Source organism: Cryptomeria japonica, chromosome 2 (assembly GCF_030272615.1).
Source record: "Cryptomeria japonica chromosome 2, Sugi_1.0, whole genome shotgun sequence".
In the NCBI taxonomy this organism is placed as follows: domain Eukaryota; kingdom Viridiplantae; phylum Streptophyta; class Pinopsida; order Cupressales; family Cupressaceae; genus Cryptomeria; species Cryptomeria japonica.
In genome coordinates, this window is record NC_081406.1 from 464,327,786 (window position 1) to 464,347,777 (window position 19,992).

Consider the following 19,992-nt stretch of genomic DNA (forward strand, 5'->3'; position numbering starts at 1 on the left):
TGGATACATATATTGCAATAGATTTATTTTGTGTGTCTCCAAGGATTCATTATGGGATGTAAATTTTGCGTGAGAAGCTTCATCGCCTCTATTAAACCAAGATTTTATAACCATTCTTCATTCATTTTCTCTTTGTGTTTAGTAAAGCTATGTGGATAATTTTAGTGGATACTAATATCAGGCTGGTACTGAAGAAGCGATAAATGGCACTCTTGGGTCCTATCATAGGTAAAATGCTTCAACAAGTGACAAATATTTCAAATCCACTCTTGTTGGATGTAATCTATGACATACTCCAGGAGTTTAGTTTCTCATAGCCAACCATAGGTATAGAGTCAATACCGACATCCTGACTCATTTCTTGGCTACTATCTTGAAATTGGGGGAATCCAAAGTGGTAGCAGAATCTAATTATGTTTGAGGATTTTTAAGGCAAGCTTTTTGGGGGATATGGACAGAGCTCTCTATGAGAATGATCACAACCTTATTATCCCTCCATCTTCCATTTACAGGTTAGCAAGTAGGAATGGAGTCCCAACACCTAGGTTTCCAATACTTTTCATATGGGATCAAGAGTGTTGGGAAGTGAGTATTCATTTGAAGAGAAGATGCTTAGACTTTATCAAAAAATTTATGGGATTTGCAGATGATGGAGTTTTGGTTCCCCCTATAGGGGATGATATTGATGTCACTCTGCAGTGGGTTCGTGAGTTCAAACATTTGACTGGAAGGTGTGACAAAGATGATCCTTTCTCAGAGAGTGGGAGTAGCAACAACAGTGAAGAAGATGAGGAAGGCCTAGTTATAGGGAGGGAGTGAGCCCAATATTGACTTATAGCCCTATCATGGTGTTGATAATATATACATGATAATATTTAGAAAGGTATGTATGGTCGAGATATGATAGTAAAATATCTCTGGCTTTATTAATTGTCAGAGATAGTAGATCTACTATGGTTTCCATCCCTATTTTTCTATTTAGGGATTGTTGTAGCTTAGAAGTCTCCTCCGAGATAAATTAGTAGTGATATGGCTCAATATATGATTTAAAGAGATCTGAGAAGGTTTATTTTTTAAGATGTAAATTTCTTCTTATATTAATACAAAATGACTATATGCCCTTTACCGAGCAAAATATATAAATCTGATTGTATAATTAAACATAGCTATTATATCATTTAAATTCTCATCATAACCTAATTGTACAATTAAATTGTAGAGAAACTAACAAATTAGGTTTATGTTATAATTGACATCTTTTTAAGATAAATAATGTACTATTATGCTTATCCTAACCCTAACTTTGATGTAAACCCTAAACATAATTGTAACCTTGACACTAAACCCTAACCATAAATGTCCCTAATATTAAATCGCATCCATAACCCTAATCCTAAACACAATCTAAATTGTAATCCTAAACCCTAACGCTAACCATAATCCTCAACCAAAATCAAACCCTAACATTGATGCTAACCGCAACCATGATAGAAATCCTAATCATTATCATAAGCCTAATGGTAAACTCTAACCCTAATCATAGACCTAACCCGAACCATGATGTAAACGTTAACCCTGACAATAACAATAAACTTAACCCTATCACCAACCATAACCATAATACTCATGATTAAATAAAGTTTAATATATCTTAGATTTTAGTATTTGCTTTGATCTTGCAACACATATATATTATAAAAAATAGTCTAAATAGATATATAAAATTTCATATATCTTTGTGTAATAATATAATAATATAAATTATTTTAATAGAAAGGTACTATATAAAATTATATATTGATTTATTTTATGTTTTCCATATTGTGCCGCATGACTTTGGCTAGCATATATACCTTAAATTTTAATTTAATCTATTTTATATAGATTAAATTACAACTTAAGGTATATATGCTAGTTCTTAAGCCTTCCTTACTTTCAATCATATAGAGCACTTTCTAAATTGAGGAGGAAAGGAATCATTGTACAATGGTAGCAAAGGTAGAGTGTAAAGGTGTGAATATGTTAACAAAGAACTTTATTTTGTATCTTCAATTTGACAACCATTTAGACATCAAAAAGTTGATTTATTTTCAATATTTCTTTTTATTATTTAGTTTAAACAATTGTATTTCTATATTTATCTAAAAATTATAGTTTAATTTAAAAAAAATTCTATTTATTTTTTATTTATTTTGAAATTATTATGTTTATATTAAATTAAATAAAGAACAAATAGAAATAAAATTTTAAAATACAGCTATATTTTTAGATAATTGTATTTAAAATAAATGATTAATTAAAAATATTGAAAATAAATAAAAATAAAATTTTAAAAATGAATCTAAAAAAATATTAAGATCTTAAGGAAAATTAATTTCTTTTAATAAAATATGTTTTTGATATTTTGTAAAATAATAGTAAATATAATAGTTTGCAATAAAATAAAATAAATTTTAATAAATGAAATAGCTTAAAAATTGATATCATTTTAGATTTTCTCAAGAGTGTTGAAAATATTTATACCAATTTATATAATATATACAATAATATTATAAAAAAAAATATAATCTTCTAAATGCGATAATTATCAAGTGAATAAAATAATCTAAACTACTATATATTTAATCTTTAATAAAAACATAATTCTCAAGTGAATAAAATTAATAATAAGAAGAAGCATCTACCTTTACCAATTTATACAATATATACAATAATATTATAAAAAAATATATAATCTTCTAAATGTAATAATTCTCAAGTGAATAATATAATCTAAACTATTATATATATAATCTTTAATAAAAACATAATTCTCAAGTGAATAAAATTAATAAGATTTAATGACATCGTGGTAAACAATGAAAATTAATTGAATTCAATAACAGTACAAGCTGTGCGGGTATTAGGTAATTAATGTAAGAAAACCAGTGGTTAATTCACTTCTTTGCCGCCTGTTTTGTGAACTAATAAAGAGGCATTACAAAGTTATGTCTTAACAACAAAAAAAACAAAGAAGAAGAAAGAGTCGTTGTCTTAACAACAAAAAAACAAAGAAGAAGAAAGAGTCGCTGTCTGCAGATCGCTATCTGCAGTTGCTTTGTTTTGTATGAGCTATGGATGGAAAAGCGTCAACCTCCCCTTCGCCTGCAAAACGCAGTGGAGAGTCAAAGAAACAGAAGGAGAAGAAGAATTCGCAAAAGAGAGCCCTGCGCAGGAGGCATAATCTCAACCACAGCCTGCAGATGTATCATGACAAGCATAAGCACGAGCACAGTCCCGTCTCATCCACACTTAATCTACACAATGCAACTTATTTAAGTGTAAGTCCAACAAGTGATGTCCAGAGAAATAATTGGTTGTGTTCCTGACATGGTGTTTCACTCCTTGTGTGCAATGTTTTAGTTTGCCCCGATTTGCCATCATATTTCTCCTTGTATTTTTATTGTATGCGAAAATGCATGTGGTTTAGAATGAAAAAACTTTGTTTTGTGAGAGGATGTTTCCTTGTGTCATAAGCTTTTTTTCTATTTGTATGGGTTCATGATTTATCATTCTTATGTATTCGCAACTTAGATTTAGATGATGTTTTAATGTATGCGAAAACCCCTTCTGTTTTTTTTTTTCCCCTCTTTCAAGAGGATGTATAATTCTGGCTGTATCCAATCTTATGTATTTGCAACTCAGATTTAGATCATTTTTTAGTGTATGCGAAAACCCCTTCTGTTTTTTTTTTTTCCCTCTTTCAAGAGAATGTATAATTCTGGTTGTATCCAATTTTCAATTCGCTTGGGTTTATCACCGGGGACCTAAACCCACAAGAATTGAACACTTTCCTTTTGGTGATTGCTCCAACTTGTACGCTACAATTTCGTTGATGGTTTTAATTTTTGCAATGGCTTAGGTTTTGTTATGGAATATAACTAAGGTCTTATTTATAAATTTGGAGTGGGTAGGGTTGTATAGTTCAAACCAACATAAGGTAAATGGAAAAAACAAATCATCTAGTGGAATGCTTGCATGAGTGTACTCTCATACATCAAAATGGTGTCTTGTTTGGTGGTGATCTTAAAAAACTGATATCTTGTTTGGTGGTGATCTAGTATAGGAGTTGTCCTCCTAATTTTATTTTTAGATGTCTATGAAGTTATTTGATTGTCCATGAACTTGAAGTTTGGAAGATATATAAGATTTTTTCAGCTTTACATAGGGTAGAATAATCCCCTACTCCAGGGGCATTTGCTGTTATATTCTTAAGTCTTAACAGCTTCAGTTGATATCATAGTTAATGAAAACTTATTGTAAAGACATGTTAATAACAATGTAGTGTTTGTAGCCAAATGAAGAAATAAATCATATAAATGCAAACCAAATTCTTTGTTACTAGTGGACATTATTATAATTTCTTGGATTATATTTCATGCCTGTGTGCACTTCATGTCTTATGGTACTTATGTATACTTGCTTCATGCCTTAAGTCAATTCATGTGAATACTTCATGCATACACTTCATGATTTACATGTATTTGTGCCTTATGTGTATATTCTATGTTTTGCATGGATGCTTCTTGCCTTATGTAATTCATTTGTATACTTTGTACTTTACACCTTATGTGTATTCATGTGTATGACTCATGCCTTATGTATTCATCTGTATGCTTCATACTTGATGTATTGGATTCATTCATAAAGTGTTTCTATATACCTTTCTCATGTATGCTTCTGCCTCTATGTGTATTGCCTCCCATGTGTTCATCCATGGATGTGCTTTGTATCTTATGCAATTGTTTCATGTACTTTCAGCACTAATTTTTTTTGTTTTGAATGAATGCCCCTTATCTTACATGTTTCAATGTGATTGAATATGGTTAGTTATTCCATGAGTATGCTTTATGAGTACTTATAAATGGGGTGATTGTTTTAAATCACCTGGGCCCTTCTTTTTGCAAACATGGGTTTCATACTCCTAATAACATGGGAAGGACAACATAGGGATTACTGAAACATGACGATACCATGAAAATCTATAGGATGAAAGAATGTGTAAGAGTAATATAGGAAGGAAGAATGTGTAAGAGTACAACTGCTCAAACCATGAGGTGATAATATAAGAACTTGATGAGTATAGAGATTTTGCCCATAAATCATCATAACAAGAGAAAGGAAACATGTTGAGAATGCAGTCAGACAAAGATAATATTAGCCATGTTGAATTTATTCATGATATATTTAATACCAATCTACCACCTAAGTTTACCAATACGTCAATATCCAATCATAACAATCTATATGGTTACAGACTGTACAACATGAAGGAGTGATACCAGACTTAATTAATTGAGATCTTATTCATTACCCACCTCTATTTGGTAACTATGATGTCAGTGACATTCACGATGCCCACTAAAATTTTTCATTGACTAAACAATTTCCAAAATTAATACATACTCTTTATGGATATTAAGATTAAGCCAAGTTATTATTATTAACTTTTCATGTTGTCATCTAGATCAAACATCTTGCACATTCTCTAATTAATACAACCTCTACATTCTGGGAAATTTATCCCTCTAATTGGGGATTCAGACATATTCATCCAACAAATTATAAATCAATAAGCTTAGACATATCTCATATATGTATTCCTCTCATGAATAGTATGTAATGATAGAGTAAAATCATCATTTGTGGTTTCCTTAGAATAACTCCTGCAATTAGAAGTGATACTCAAAAACAGTATTTATCATTTCACAAACTCCTTATCACAAAATGTTATGTTGAAAATTTGTACCAAGCGTGACTAAAAATAATCATCTTCCACGATATCAAACCCCTTTACAAATGTTATAGCATTTTATCATTTCTCGAGCAATGGTGTTAGGCTACAACTACCATACAAAACAACAATATTTAGTGAACAAATTTCTAAGGGCCCCATTCTATAAGGCATTGGGAGCATGATAATCTCACAATTAAGGTCATTTTTCAAATCATCATATTGCCAACCTAACTAGTTTTTGCAAACACAATTGGATGGCCTTGATCCTTTCCTCTAGAAGAGAGCAAGCTTGTCTTAAGCTAAATCATGCCAATTTCCCACTATTGGTTATAACTCACACTCAAATTAAAGGTAAAAGCATATATGCCTTAATTCAGACCTACAACATGTAGCAATATCAGAGTAGAGTCATCTTGAGCACTACCATTGTGATCACCCTAATTTGAAATTGCTTGAGGACAAGCAATCTGGGGAAGGGAAGACTATCATGTCCCCACATTTATAGTAGAAATAATTACTATAGCTTTTGCCATATAAAATTATATGTTAAAAACATATCAAAATTATATTATATCACACTAACATTAAAATAATATTATATATTATCAATTTACATTTTATATTGAATGATGTTATTATATTAATAATAAATAATATTATATTATGAATTTAAATTTTTTATTGAATTTTATTATATTAACAATACACATTATATTATAATGGTGGTTTGTATTAAAACTTATATTATTTCTGTTAACCAATTAATCCCTATATTTACCAAGGCCCGAAATGTACAAAAACTGCCAGCAAGGATAATAAAAGAGAAATGTACAGAAACTGCCAGCAAGGATAAGAAAAGAGAAGAGGGCCTGTAATGGAATATAATAGCTGATATTATATATATAAAATTTTATATGGTCTTAATTAAATTAATGGAATTAATATGATATAAAGTTCAGAATAAAATAATGTATAAAAATTAAAATAGCATTAAAATGATTATACATGAGAACACTATTGGACATAAGACACACACATATATATCTGTTAATGAATTCAAAAGGAATAAGGTAATCAAATTCAGTTTTTATAAGTTGCTAAAATACTGTACCATGCTAATAACATAAAATACAAGAATAACAATCAATGAATAATTCTGATTTAAAGTAATACTAACACAAATAACTGTTAACAATCTGATATAAGACACTAAGGCAATGTAATATGATGAAGTATAATAACCATGTCAAGTACAAATTGATTATCATAATTAGTTCAACTAAATGAAATATATGACTTCATTGGAATATCATAAAAGGTTCATTGTAAATGAGGGACTCTCTTAAGTATGCCACTCCATAGTGGATGCGTAACACCTCCCACATGGAGCCAAGAGGGGTGAAGCATCTGCTCTTGGGCTTAAGAGAGAAGGTGGTTGTGATGAGGGGGAGCGATGATAGAACACCTCACTGGGTATGCCACTCAATGATTGATGCCTAACACCTGCCATATCGAGCCAAGGGGGATATGGTATTCTACCCTTGGGCCTAGGAGGGATGGTTTCTAGGACACCCTATCCAACTAATGGACTAAAGGAATTGATTAGTAACTGACTTACAAACTAACTTTATATAATAATATGATTATTTCTTGAGTTATTGGGTTCGGCCCCCTAGACCCTTGGTACTGGTCCGATACGGTCCTGGTTCGAGGTTTAGGTTTGCTTAGCCTATGGTTCGGATAGGGTTTGTGGTTCACAGGCTTGGTTCGAACTAGGGCAAACCCAAGATGACCCAGGGTCGAACCCAAGAGGACCCAAGACGAACCCAGGGGTCTGATAGCCCAAAAATGGATTTTTTTTTTGCAAAATATTTTTTTTTGAATTCCACCACATAAAAAATTAAAATGACCCTATGTCTCAAGCCACACACCTATGCATCTTACAACCAAGAGAGAAGCACAAGTCTTTACGAAAGAACAAGTCAGAAATCACAATTCCCTTATGGGAGAATGCACCTTGATCAAAATTTTGACTTCTTTGGCCTGGTTCCTGACATCTTAACAAAGCAGAAAATTGATGCACACCATGGAGTTCCATGTGGGTTTGAAGGTTGTAATTTGTTGTTGGCAGTGGGGGCAGAACTCCTCGACCCCGCCCTCTATAGTGAAAGGGAGCGCGCCCTAGGCGCTGCCCTAGGACCGTGCGAGGGGCACTGCATATATATATATAATTTACATGTTTTTGTACTAACGAACCCAAACCCCTTTTTAAAATTTTGCCATATCAGCGTACCAGGTTCTTTGAACCCGAATCGGTGCCCGAACCCGAACTGGTAACTTAGATTATATCCCACAATTATAATTCTAACAACCATTAATATAGCAAATTTGATATCAATTAATATAGTTCATTTTTTAGTTTAAGTATTATTTCATATATGCTCTCTAATTTTATTGTAGGAAAACAGTATACAAAGGTACACCTATAAAACCCAATTACCTATTTATAGATTTGGCCAAATTTAGGTTAATTTAAAGTTTAACTAATTAGGGGACATTGCAGTGGTATCACAGCATGATTCTGCCAGCTTGTTGGATAAAACAACTACTCAGTTAGGACTAATTATTCCAGTCTCTTCTCAAATAAATAAAAAATTGAATTGGTTAGGCCAACATTGTATTCTTATGAGTGTGCCTTTAACTGCTTCATGTCTTACATTTTTCTTATGTGTTTTGAGCATGTCTACTCCATGGGTGTTTTATATGTAAGCTTTCCTCATGTATACCTTGTGCTTGCACCATGTCTATCATGTGTCTGGCATATGTGTTTTATATGTTATGTGTATTTGTGTTACTTCATGAATGAGATGTTTTCAGATGTCTATTCCATGAATACCTCTCTCTTGTATGCTTCATGATCAATGTGTCTTTAGCATGTCCACTCCATAAGTACCTTTCTCATATATGCTTGTACCTTTTGTGTATTTATGTATTCCTTCATGGTTTAAATGTATGATTCATGTCTTGCATGTATTCATATGTATGGTTCGTGCCTTACATAGCTCCTTCATGCCTTGTGTGCATTACTTGATGCCTTGCATTCAGTCATGTATGTTGCGTCTTGGCTTACATGTATCCATTATTTCATGCCTATGTGCACTTCATGTCTTTTGGTACTTATGTATACTTGCGTCATGCCTTAAGTGAATTCATGTGTATACTTCATGCATACACTTCATGCTTTACATGTATTCGTGCCTTATGTGTATATTCTATGTTTTGCATGGATGCTTCTTGCCTTATGTATTTCATTTGTATACTTTGCACTTTACACCTTACGTATATTCGTGTGTATGACACATGCCTTACGTATTCATCCGTATGCTTCATACTTGATGCATTGGATTCATTCATACTTGATGTATTGGATTCATTCATAAATTGTTTCTGTATACCTTTCTCATGTATGCTTCCGCCTCTATGTGTATTGCCTCCCATGTGTTCATCCATGGATGTGCTTTGTATCTTATGCAATTGTTTCATGTACTTCTAGCATGAATTCTTTTTGTTTTGAATGAATGCTCCTTATCTTACATGTTTCAATGTGATTGAATATGCTTAGTTATTCCATGAGTATGCTTTATGAGTACTTATAAATGGGGTAATTGTTTTAAATCACCTAGGCCCTTCTTTTTGCAAAGATGGGTTTCATACACCTAATAACATGGGAAGGACAACATAGGGATTACGAAAACATGTTGATACTATGAAAATTTATTGAATGGAAGAATGTGTAAGAGTAATATAGGAAGGAAGAATGTGTAAGAGTACAATTGCTCAAACCATGAGGTGATAATATAAGAACTTGATGAGTATAGAGATTTTGCCCATAAATCATCATCAGAGGAGAAAGGAAACATGTTGAGAATGCAGTTAGACAAAGATAATACTAGCCATGTTCAATTTATTCATGATATATTTAATACCAATCTACCACCTAAGTTTACCAATACGTGAATATTCAATCATAACAATCTATATGGTTATAGACTCAACGACACAAACGAGCGATACGAGACTTAATTAATTGAGATCTTATTCATTACCCACCTCTATTTGGTAACTATGATGTCAGTGACATTCACGTTGCCCATTGAAATTTTTCATTGACTAAACATTTTTCAATATTAATACATACTCTTTATGGATATTAAGATTAAGCCAAGTTATTATTATTAACTTTTCATGTTGTCATCTAGATCAAACATCTTGCATATTCTCTAATTAATACAACCTCTACATTCTGGGAAATTTATCCCTCTAATTGGGGATTCAGACATATTCATCCAGCAAATTATAAATCAATAAATTTAGACATATCTCATATATGTATTCCTCTCATGAACAGTATGTAATGATAGAGTAAAATCATCATTTGTTGTTTCCTTACAATAACTCCTGCAATCAGAAGTGATACTCAAAAACAACATTTATCATTTCACAAACTGTTTATCACAAATTGTTATGTTCAAAATTTGTACCAAGCATGACTGAACATAATCATCTTCCATGATATCAAACCCCTTTACAAATGTTATAGCATTTTGTCATCTCTCGAGCAATGGTGTTAGGCTACAACTACCATACAAAACAACAATATTTAGTGACCAAATTTCTAAGGGCCCCATTCCATAAGGCATAGGCAGCATGACAATCTCACAATTAAGGTCATTTTTGAAATCATCATATTGCCAACCTAACCAATTTTTGCAAACACAATTGGATGGCCTTGATCCTTTCCTCTAGAAGAGAGTGGGCTTGTCTTAAGTTAAATCATGCCAATTTCCCACTATTGGTTATAGCTCACACTCAAATTAAAAGTAAAAGCACATATGCCTTAATTCAATTCTACAACATGTAGTAATATCAGAGTAGAGTCATCTTGAGCACTACCATTGTGATCACCCTAATTTGAAATTGGTTGAGGACAAGTAATCTGGGGAAGGGGAGACTATCATGTCCCCACATTTATAGTAGAAATAATTAATATAGTTTTTGCCATATAAAATTATATGTTAAAAACATATCAAAATTATATTATATCACATTAACATTAAAATAATATTATATATTATCTATTTACATTTTATATTAAATGATGTTATTATATGAACAATAAATAATATTATATTATCAATTTACTTTTTTAATTGAATGATTTTATTATATTAACAATACACATTATATTATAATGGTGCTTTGTATTAAAAATTATATTATTTCTATTAACCAATTAACCCCTATATTTACCACGGCCCGATAACCATTCTTTAAAGGGTGGTTTGAATAGTTCCAAATCGGGTTTTATATGAAGCGATGCTCTTCTTGAAAAGAGCCGTCGGAAATAGAGGGACATCAACTCTTCAAAAAGGGGGGTGCTACCTATTAGGAGAGCATCGTGGCTCTTCACCACATGGGGAGGTAGGATAAATACCCCCCTGTGCAAATGGGAATAGGGAGAATACACGAGGGGAACAAGAAAGTCAGATCTGGCAGCAAGGATAGAGAAATTTACAGAAACTTCCAGCAAGGATAATAAAAGAGAAGAGGGCCTGTAATGGAATATAATAGCTGATATTATATATATAAAATTTTATATGGTCTTAATTAAATTAATAGAATTAAGATGATACAAAGTTCAGAAGCAAATAATGTATAATTACTAAAATAGCATTAAAATAATTATAGACGAAAATACTATTAGACATAAAAGACACACATATATATATATATCTGTTAATGAATTCAAAAGGAATAAGGCAATCAAATTCAGTTTGTATAAGTTGCTATAATAATGTACCATGCTAATAACATAAAATACAACAATAACAATTAATGAATAATTCTGATTTAAAGTAATACTAACACAAATAACTATTGACAATCTGATATAAGACACTAAGGGAATATAATATGATGAAGTATAATAACTATGTCAAGTACAAATTGATTATCATAATTAGTTGAACTGAATGACAAATATGACTTCATTGGAATATCACAAAAGGTTCATTGTAAATGAGGGACTCTCTTAAGTATGCCACTCCATAGAGGATGCCTAACACCTGCCACATGGAGCCAAGAGGGGTAAAGCATCTGCTCTTGGCCTTAAGAAAGAAGGAAGTTGTGATGAGGGGAAATGATGATAGAACACCTCGCTAGGTACGCCACTCCATGATGGATGCCTAACACCTGCCATATGGAGGCAACGGGAATATGGTATTCTGCCCTTGGGCCTAGGAGGGATGGTTTCTAGGACACGCTATCCAACTAATGGACTAAAGGAATTGATAAGTAACTGACTTTCAAACTAACTTTATATAATAATCTGATATCATTTAGGAAATATAATAATATGATTATATCCTGAGTTACTGGGTTCGGCCCCCTAGACCCTTGGTACTGGTCTGGTATGGTCCTGGTTAGGGGTTCGGGTCCGGTTTGCATGTGGTTTGGACAGGGTTTGTGGTTCATAGGCCTGGTTCAAACTAGGGCAAACCCAAGACGACCTTGCATCGAACCCAAGAGGACCCAAGACAAACCCAGGGGTTTGACAGCCCAAAAATGGAATTTTTTTTTGCAAAATATATATTTTTTAATTCCACCACATAAAAAATTAAAATGACCCTATGTCTCAAGCCACACACCTATGCATCTTACAACCAAGAGAGAAGCACAAGTCTTTACAAAATAAAATGTCAGAAACCACAATTCCCGTATGGGAGAATGCACCTTGATCAGAATTTTGACTTCTCTGGCCTTGTTCCTGACATCTTAAAAAAGTAGAAAATTGATGCACACCATGGAGTTCCATGTGGGTTTGAAGGTTGTAATTTGGTGTTGGTAGCAGGGGCATAGCCCCTCGACCCCGCCCTCTACAACGACAGGGAGCGTGCCCTGGGTGCTGCCCCGGGACACTCTCAAGGGCACTGCATATATATATATATATATAATTTACATTTTTTTGTACTAAAGAACACAAACCCCTTTTAAAATTTTTGCCATACCAACGTACCAGGTTCTTCGAACCAAAACCGGTAACTTAGATTATATCCCACAATTATAATTCTAATAGCCATTCATATAGCAAATTTGATATCATTTAATATAGTTCATTTTTCAGTTTAAGTATTATTTCATATATGTTCTCTAATTTCATTGCAGGAAAATAGTATACAAAGGTACACCTATAAAACCCAATTACCTATTTATAGATTTGGCCAAATTTAGGTTAAATTAAAGTGTAACTAATTAGGGGACATTATAGTGGTATCAGAGCATGATTCTACAAGCCTGTTGGACAAAACAGCTACTCAGTTAGGACTAATTATTCCAGTCTCTTCTCAAATAAATAGAAAATTGAATTGGTTAGGCCAACATTCCATTCTTATGATTGTGCCTTTAACTGCTTCGTGTCTTACATTTTTCTTATGTGTTTTGAGCATGCCTAGTCCATGGGTGTTTTATATGTACACTTTCCTCATGTATACCTTGTGCTTGTACCATGTCGATCATGTGTCTGGCATATGTGTTTTATATCTTATGTGTATTTGTGTTACTTCATGAATGATATTTTTTTAGATGTCTATTCTGTGAATACCTCTCTCCTGTATGCTTCATGATTGATGTGTTTTCAACATGTCCACTCCATGAGTACCTTTCTCATATATGCTTGTACCTTTTGTGTATTTATGTATTACTTCCTAGTTTACATGTATGATTCATGTCTTGCATGTATTCATATGTATGGTTTGTGCTTTACATAGCTCCTTCATGCCTTGTGTGCATTACTTCATGCCTTGCATATAGTCATGTATGTTGCTTCTTGGCTTACATATATCCATTATTTCATGCTTGTGTGCACTTCATGTCTTATGGTACTTATGTATACTTGCTTCATGCCTTAAGTGAATTCATGTGTTTACTTCATGCGTAGACTTCATTCTTTACATGTATTCATGCCTTATGTGTATATTCTATGTTTTGCATGGATGCTTCTTGCCTTATGTAATTCATTTGTATACTTTGTACTTTACACCTTACGTGTATTCATGTGTATGACTCATGCCTTATGTATTCATCTGTATGCTTCATACTTGATGTATTGGATTCATTCATAAAGTGTTTCTATATACCTTTCTCATGTATGCTTCCTCCTCTATGTGTAGTGCCTCCCATGTGTTCATCCATGGATGTGCTTTGTATCTTATGCAATTGTTTCATGTACTTTCAGCATGAATTCTTTTTGTGTTGAACGAATGCCCCTTATTTTACATGTTTCAATGTGATTGAATATGCTTAGTTATTCCATTAGTATGCTTTATGAGTACTTATAAATGGGGTGATTGTTTGAAATCACCTGCCCCTTCTTTTTGTAGACATGGGTTTCATACTCCTAATAACATGGGGAGCAGAACATAGGGATTACTGAAACATGATGATACTATGAAAATCTATAGGATGGAAGAATGTGTAAGAGTAATATAGGAAGGAAGAATGTGTAAGAGTACAATTGCTCAAACCAGGAGGTGATAATAAAAGAACTTGATGAGTATAGAGATTTTGCCCATAAATCATCATAAGAGGAGAAAGGAAACATGATGAGAATGCAGTCAAACAAAGATAGTATTATGCATGTTCAATTTATTCGTGATATATTTAATACCAATTTACCACCTAAGTTTACCAATATGTCAATATACAATCATAACAATCTATATGGTTATAGACTATACGACATGAAGGAGCGATACGAGACTTAATTAATTGAGATCTTATTCATTACCCACCTCTATTTGGTAACTATGATGTCAATGACATTCACGCTGCCCACTAAAATTTTTCATTGGCTAAACATTTTCCAATATTAATACATACTCTTTATGGATGTTAAGATTAAGCCAAGTTTTTATAATTAACTTTTCATGTTGTCATCTAGATCAAAAATCTTGCACATTCTCTAATTAATACAACCTCTACATTTTGGGAAATTTATCCCTCTAATTGGGGATTCAGACATATTCATCCAACAAATTATAAATCAATAAATTTAAACATATCTCATATATGTATTCCTCTCATGAACAGTATGTAATGATAGAGTAAAATCATCATTTGTGGTTTCCTTACAATAACTCCTGCAATCAGAAGTGTTACTCAAAAATAGTATTTATCATTTCACAAACTGCTTATCACAAATTGTTATGTTCAAAATTTTTACCAAGCGTGACTGAACATAATCATCTTCCACGATATGAAACCCCTTTACAAATGTTATAGCATTTTATCATCTCTCGATCAATGGTGTTAGGCTACAACTACCATACAAAAGAATAATATTCAGTGAACAAATTTCTAAGGGCCACATTCTATAAGGCATATGCAGCATGATAATCTCACAATTAAGGTCATTTTTCAAATCATCATATTGCCAACCTAACCAGTTTTTGCAAACACAATTGGATGGCCTTGATCCTTTCCTCTAGAAGAGAGCGGGCTTGTCTGAAGTTAAATCATGCCAATTTCCCACTATTGGTTATAACTCACACTCAAATTAAAGGTAAAAGCATATATGCCTTAATTTAAACCTACAACATGTAGTAATATCAGAGTAGAGTCATCTTGAGCACTACCGTTGTGATCACCCTAATTTGAAATTGCTTGAGGACAAGCAATCTAGGGAAGGGAAGACTGTCATGTCCCCACATTTATAGTATAAATAATTAATATAGTTTTTGCCATATAAAATTATATGTTAAAAACATATCAAAATTATATTATATCACATTAACATTAAAATAATATTATATATTATGAATTTACATTTTATATTGAATGATAAACCTAATTTTTTTTAAGGTCCAAACAATGTCAGGAGCGGGAGCGGGAGCTCAAAATTCAAATTTCTAGCAAGGCGGGAACCCTAGTTCCAATGGTGAGGGAGGCCAGATGAATGGTGCTAGTCCTATTGATGATAAGGACAAGCCCCCGTACTTCCTAGTTCCTGTTGCTGACTCACAGTCTGATGGTACTCTGTTTGCCATGACAGCGGATTCTTCTGGGCATCTGGGGGAAGGGTCCAATGGGGGGCCAATGCCACTAGTTGACCTCGTGGATAATGGGAGGGAGGGGAAAAAATGGTCTTCCCTTTTTGGAACTAGACCAACTAGTAAATCCTCCCTTCCTCCTATTAAGAACATTTCTGACCCTTCTGGTGGTAAGTTTGCTATCTCCATCCCTGACTAGGTTCTAGACCATAATATCAACAGTATGTCAAACACCTTGGTAGGGAAATTTATGGGTCCACGCCCAAACATTGAAGTTGTTAGGGCCTTTTTTAATCAAAAATGGGCCCTTAAAGGAAACATTGAGGTCTCGGCACTACCCAAAGGTCTTCTATCTTTCTCTTTTTCATGAGAAGAAAGATAAGGTTAAGATCTTGTGCAGGAGTCCATGGATGGTGGGAAAGATAGCCCTAGTTCTAAGAAAATGGCATCCGAAATTGAACGTGAATGATTCTCTTCTGGCGCAGGTTCCAGTTTGGATAAAACTCCTAGGATTGCCTCTTGAGTATTGGGCAGAAAGCATCTTCTTTGGAATAGCAAGTTCTTTTGGTGAGCTGCTCTCTATAGACGCAGTCACTACCTCAAAAAGAAGATTAACCCATGCAAGGTTCTATGTTGGAGTAGCCCCTGAGGTAGATATGCTAGAACAGATTGATCTAGATTCAAAACTGGGAACTTGGAAGAAACATATAGAATATGAAACTATTCCTTTTGCATGTTTCCACTGTAAAAAGGTAGGTCATTGGGCAAAATCTTGCCCAAAAAAGCAAAATGCAGAGCCTAATCAGTTAAAACCTCAAATTGAAAGCCAGAATGTTCCAGAGAAATGGGTGTGGCAAGTTAAAAACATAGAAAATAAGGAAGAAAATTCCAATCGCTTTCTCCTTTGGGGGAACAGAAGGAAGCCTCAAACTCTATCTTTAGTCCCACGGTACAAGAAGCAGATAGAAATGAAACAACCAAAGCTAGTCCGATAAAAACAACTCAGAAAAAGGATTTGAACGATTAGAATGATCCTCCAAATGTGAAAGATGAAGTGGTTGATGACACATATGAAAACAAGGCAGTGGAAGCTAGAGACTATCAACCTGAGGAAGGTGAAATCCCAGATCCACAAGTGGAAAGGATAGACTCTTCTGTAGCAATACCTAGTTCTAAAATTCAAGAAGCCCAAAAGTGTGCGATTTTGGGATTGAGTCTTTCGGATCCGGATCAAAATTGAAGAATAGCAAACATTATTTCAATTGAGTCTAGAACTCCTAAATGGGGTAATGAAGATGAAATTTCCAAAATCCTCATCAATCCGGAAGTGGCTTCTATGTCAGAAATGAAATGGAAGCAACCTAAACACAGGAGTAAGAAAGTAGCAACACCCTCAAGATCCCTAATTAAGAAATCTAGCAGAATAGCTCAAGTTGATGTGGGATACGTCTCCTCTTCCCCAGGACGACCCTCTAACCACAAAGTTAGAGATATGGAGGCCAGCAAGAACATAGCAGATGGAACTCAAAAGACTCTAAAGGAGTAAGTAGCTATGAAGATAATTTCTTGGAACATAAGGGGTCTAAACAATCCCTATAAACATGATATTATTAGGAATATGATAAGAGATAGCAATCCTCACATTTTTCTTATTCAAGAAACCAAAATGAGTAGAAAAAAAGTTGAATCTTTGAAGTTCTTCAAAAATGGTAATATTAGTGGGGGAAGTTCTGAGGGTGCTTCTGGAGGCATTGCAACCATCTGGAATCTCAACACTGTTAAAGGCCAGGTCATTATTCAGGAAAGTAATTTTTCTTTTATTAAATTTGAGCATCTGAAAGATGGCTTTTCATGGGTTCTCACAAACATTTATGCTCCTAATACCTTAAAGGGTAGAAACTCTTTTTGGAAAAGGATTAGATAGGCTAGGGAAAGTTTCAAAAATCTAAGTTGGATGGTTATGGGGGATTTCAATATGCCTTTGAAAGAGGAGGAAAAATTTGGAGGCAGTCCTCCTCAGCTGGAAAGTAGGATGGCCCTTATGGATTTTATTTATTCCTTAGCTCTTAATGATTTGGAGATACAGGGTTGTAATTTCACTTGGACTAATAGAAGAAATGGTAATGACCTTAGTCAAGTGTGCCTTGACCGAGCTCTAATTTCTAATGATTGGTATAGTTAGTATTTCTATTCTTTGTCTACACATATTCGGGTTGGTTCCGATCACTTTCCAATCACTTTCAATGCTGATCCAATCAATAGAAGAAAAAACTATCCCTTTAGATTTGAAAAAATGTGGACTCTTCACCCTAACATTAACAAATATATTCAAAAATGGTGGAGTATCCACGTTGAGAGAATGACAATGTTCAAAGTTGTTAAGAAGCTCAAAAGTGTGAAAGACAACATTCGAATCAGGAATAAGAACAACTTTGGGAATATATTTGAGGCTAAGAGTAAAATTTAGGAAAACCTTAAAGAAATACAAGACCAGATCCAGAAGGATGGTTTTAGTATTCTTTCTATTGCTGAGGAGAATAAGATTCTTAAGAAATACCATGACATTATTGCTAAAGAGGAAATGTTTTGGAAGTAGAGATCAAGATGCATGTGGCTCAAAGAGGGAGACAGGAATACAAAATTCTTCCATATGTCAACCATCAAACATAAAGCAACCAACAGGACTAACAAGTTAGTTGTGGACAGTGGGGAGTTGGTCAAGGAAGATGAAATAAGGAATGAAGCTAAGAGGTATTTCTCAGACCTCCTAACGAGGGATAAAAGTCTAGATGCTGAAGCTCAGTCCTCTTTTCTCCAGAACATTCCTCATCTCATTGATGCCCAAAATAATGTTTTTCTCTCTTCCATTCCTTCCACCTTAGAAATTAAAAATGCTATTTTCTCCTTTGATGGAAACAAAGCTCCTGGTCCTGATGGTTTCCCAATGCTCTTTTTTCAATAGTTTTGGGACATTATCAGGACTGATGTTGCTAATGGGGTTAAGGAATTCTTTGGGGCTAAAAAACTCTTGAAGGAAATCAATGGTACTTTTATTGCTCTCATCCCCAAGACTCAAGGTGCTGACTCTTTGGATAAGTTCAGACCTATTAGCCTCTGCAATTCCTTGTACAAGATCATATCTAAGGTCCTGACTTCTAGACTCTTGTCTATTCTCCCGGCTTTAATTAAACACCAGCAAAATGGGTTTGTTCCTAGAAGACAAATTCTCGATTCCATTATTACTATTCATGAGAATATTCACTCTCTTGATAAAGCAAAGAAGTAGGGCCTCATCCTTAACCTTGACCTCTCCAAAGCCTATGATAGGGTTGACTAGTCTCTTCTTCAAGAAGATCTCTCTTCCTTTGGGTTTGCCCCAAGAGTTGTGGATCTTTTCTCCCAACTTTCTACTTCTGTGTCCTTTGTTGTCCTTGTCAATGGTTCCCCTTCAACCTTTTTCCAAGCTTCGAGAGGTCTTAGGAAAGGAGATCCTATCTCCCCCATCCTTTTGATTATTTTGGCTGAATGCTTTGGTTGGACCATGGAAAACTTGGTGTAGATAGGATCCTTTAAGGGCCTTAAACCTTCTTCTGCTGAGCTTATTTGTTCACACCAGCAGTTTGTTGATGATACAATAATTATGGGGGAATCAAGCATCTCAGAAGCTAAAGTTCTAAAGAGTACTTTGTATAAATATGCTTCTACTATGGGGTAGCTTATTAACTGGGCCAAAAGTGATGTCTTTTTCATTAATACCCCGGAGAGAAGACAACAAAGGATCAGCAGAATTCTGGAGTGTAAAATTGCTGACCTTCCTGCCACCTACCTTGGTCTCCACATGGGGATTTCCCCTCCTGATTCCTATTGGAGTTCACTGGTTGATAAATTTCACAAAAAACTTGCAGGTTGGAAAGGGGCTCTCTTAAGTCAAGCTGGTAATCTCCTATTCCCATTTATGCTCTGAGCTTATTCAGAATTCTAGTCAAGTATGCTGAAACTATTGAGAAAATTCAAAGAAGATTCCTATGGTTTGGGGTTGCGGAAAAGCAAAGAATGTCCTTGGTGGCATGGGATCAGGTCTGCAAGCCAAAAAGAAAAGGTGGTTTGGAG

The 19,992-nt window shown here is 34.0% G+C and overlaps 1 pseudogene; it reads left to right on the top strand.

Annotated features, from left to right (window-relative positions):
• Window positions 1-3,113: 3,113 nt before the first annotated feature.
• The window catches only part of LOC131056749 (ATPase family AAA domain-containing protein At1g05910-like), a 73,817-nt pseudogene continuing 56,938 nt past the window's right edge, over window positions 3,114-19,992 (top strand).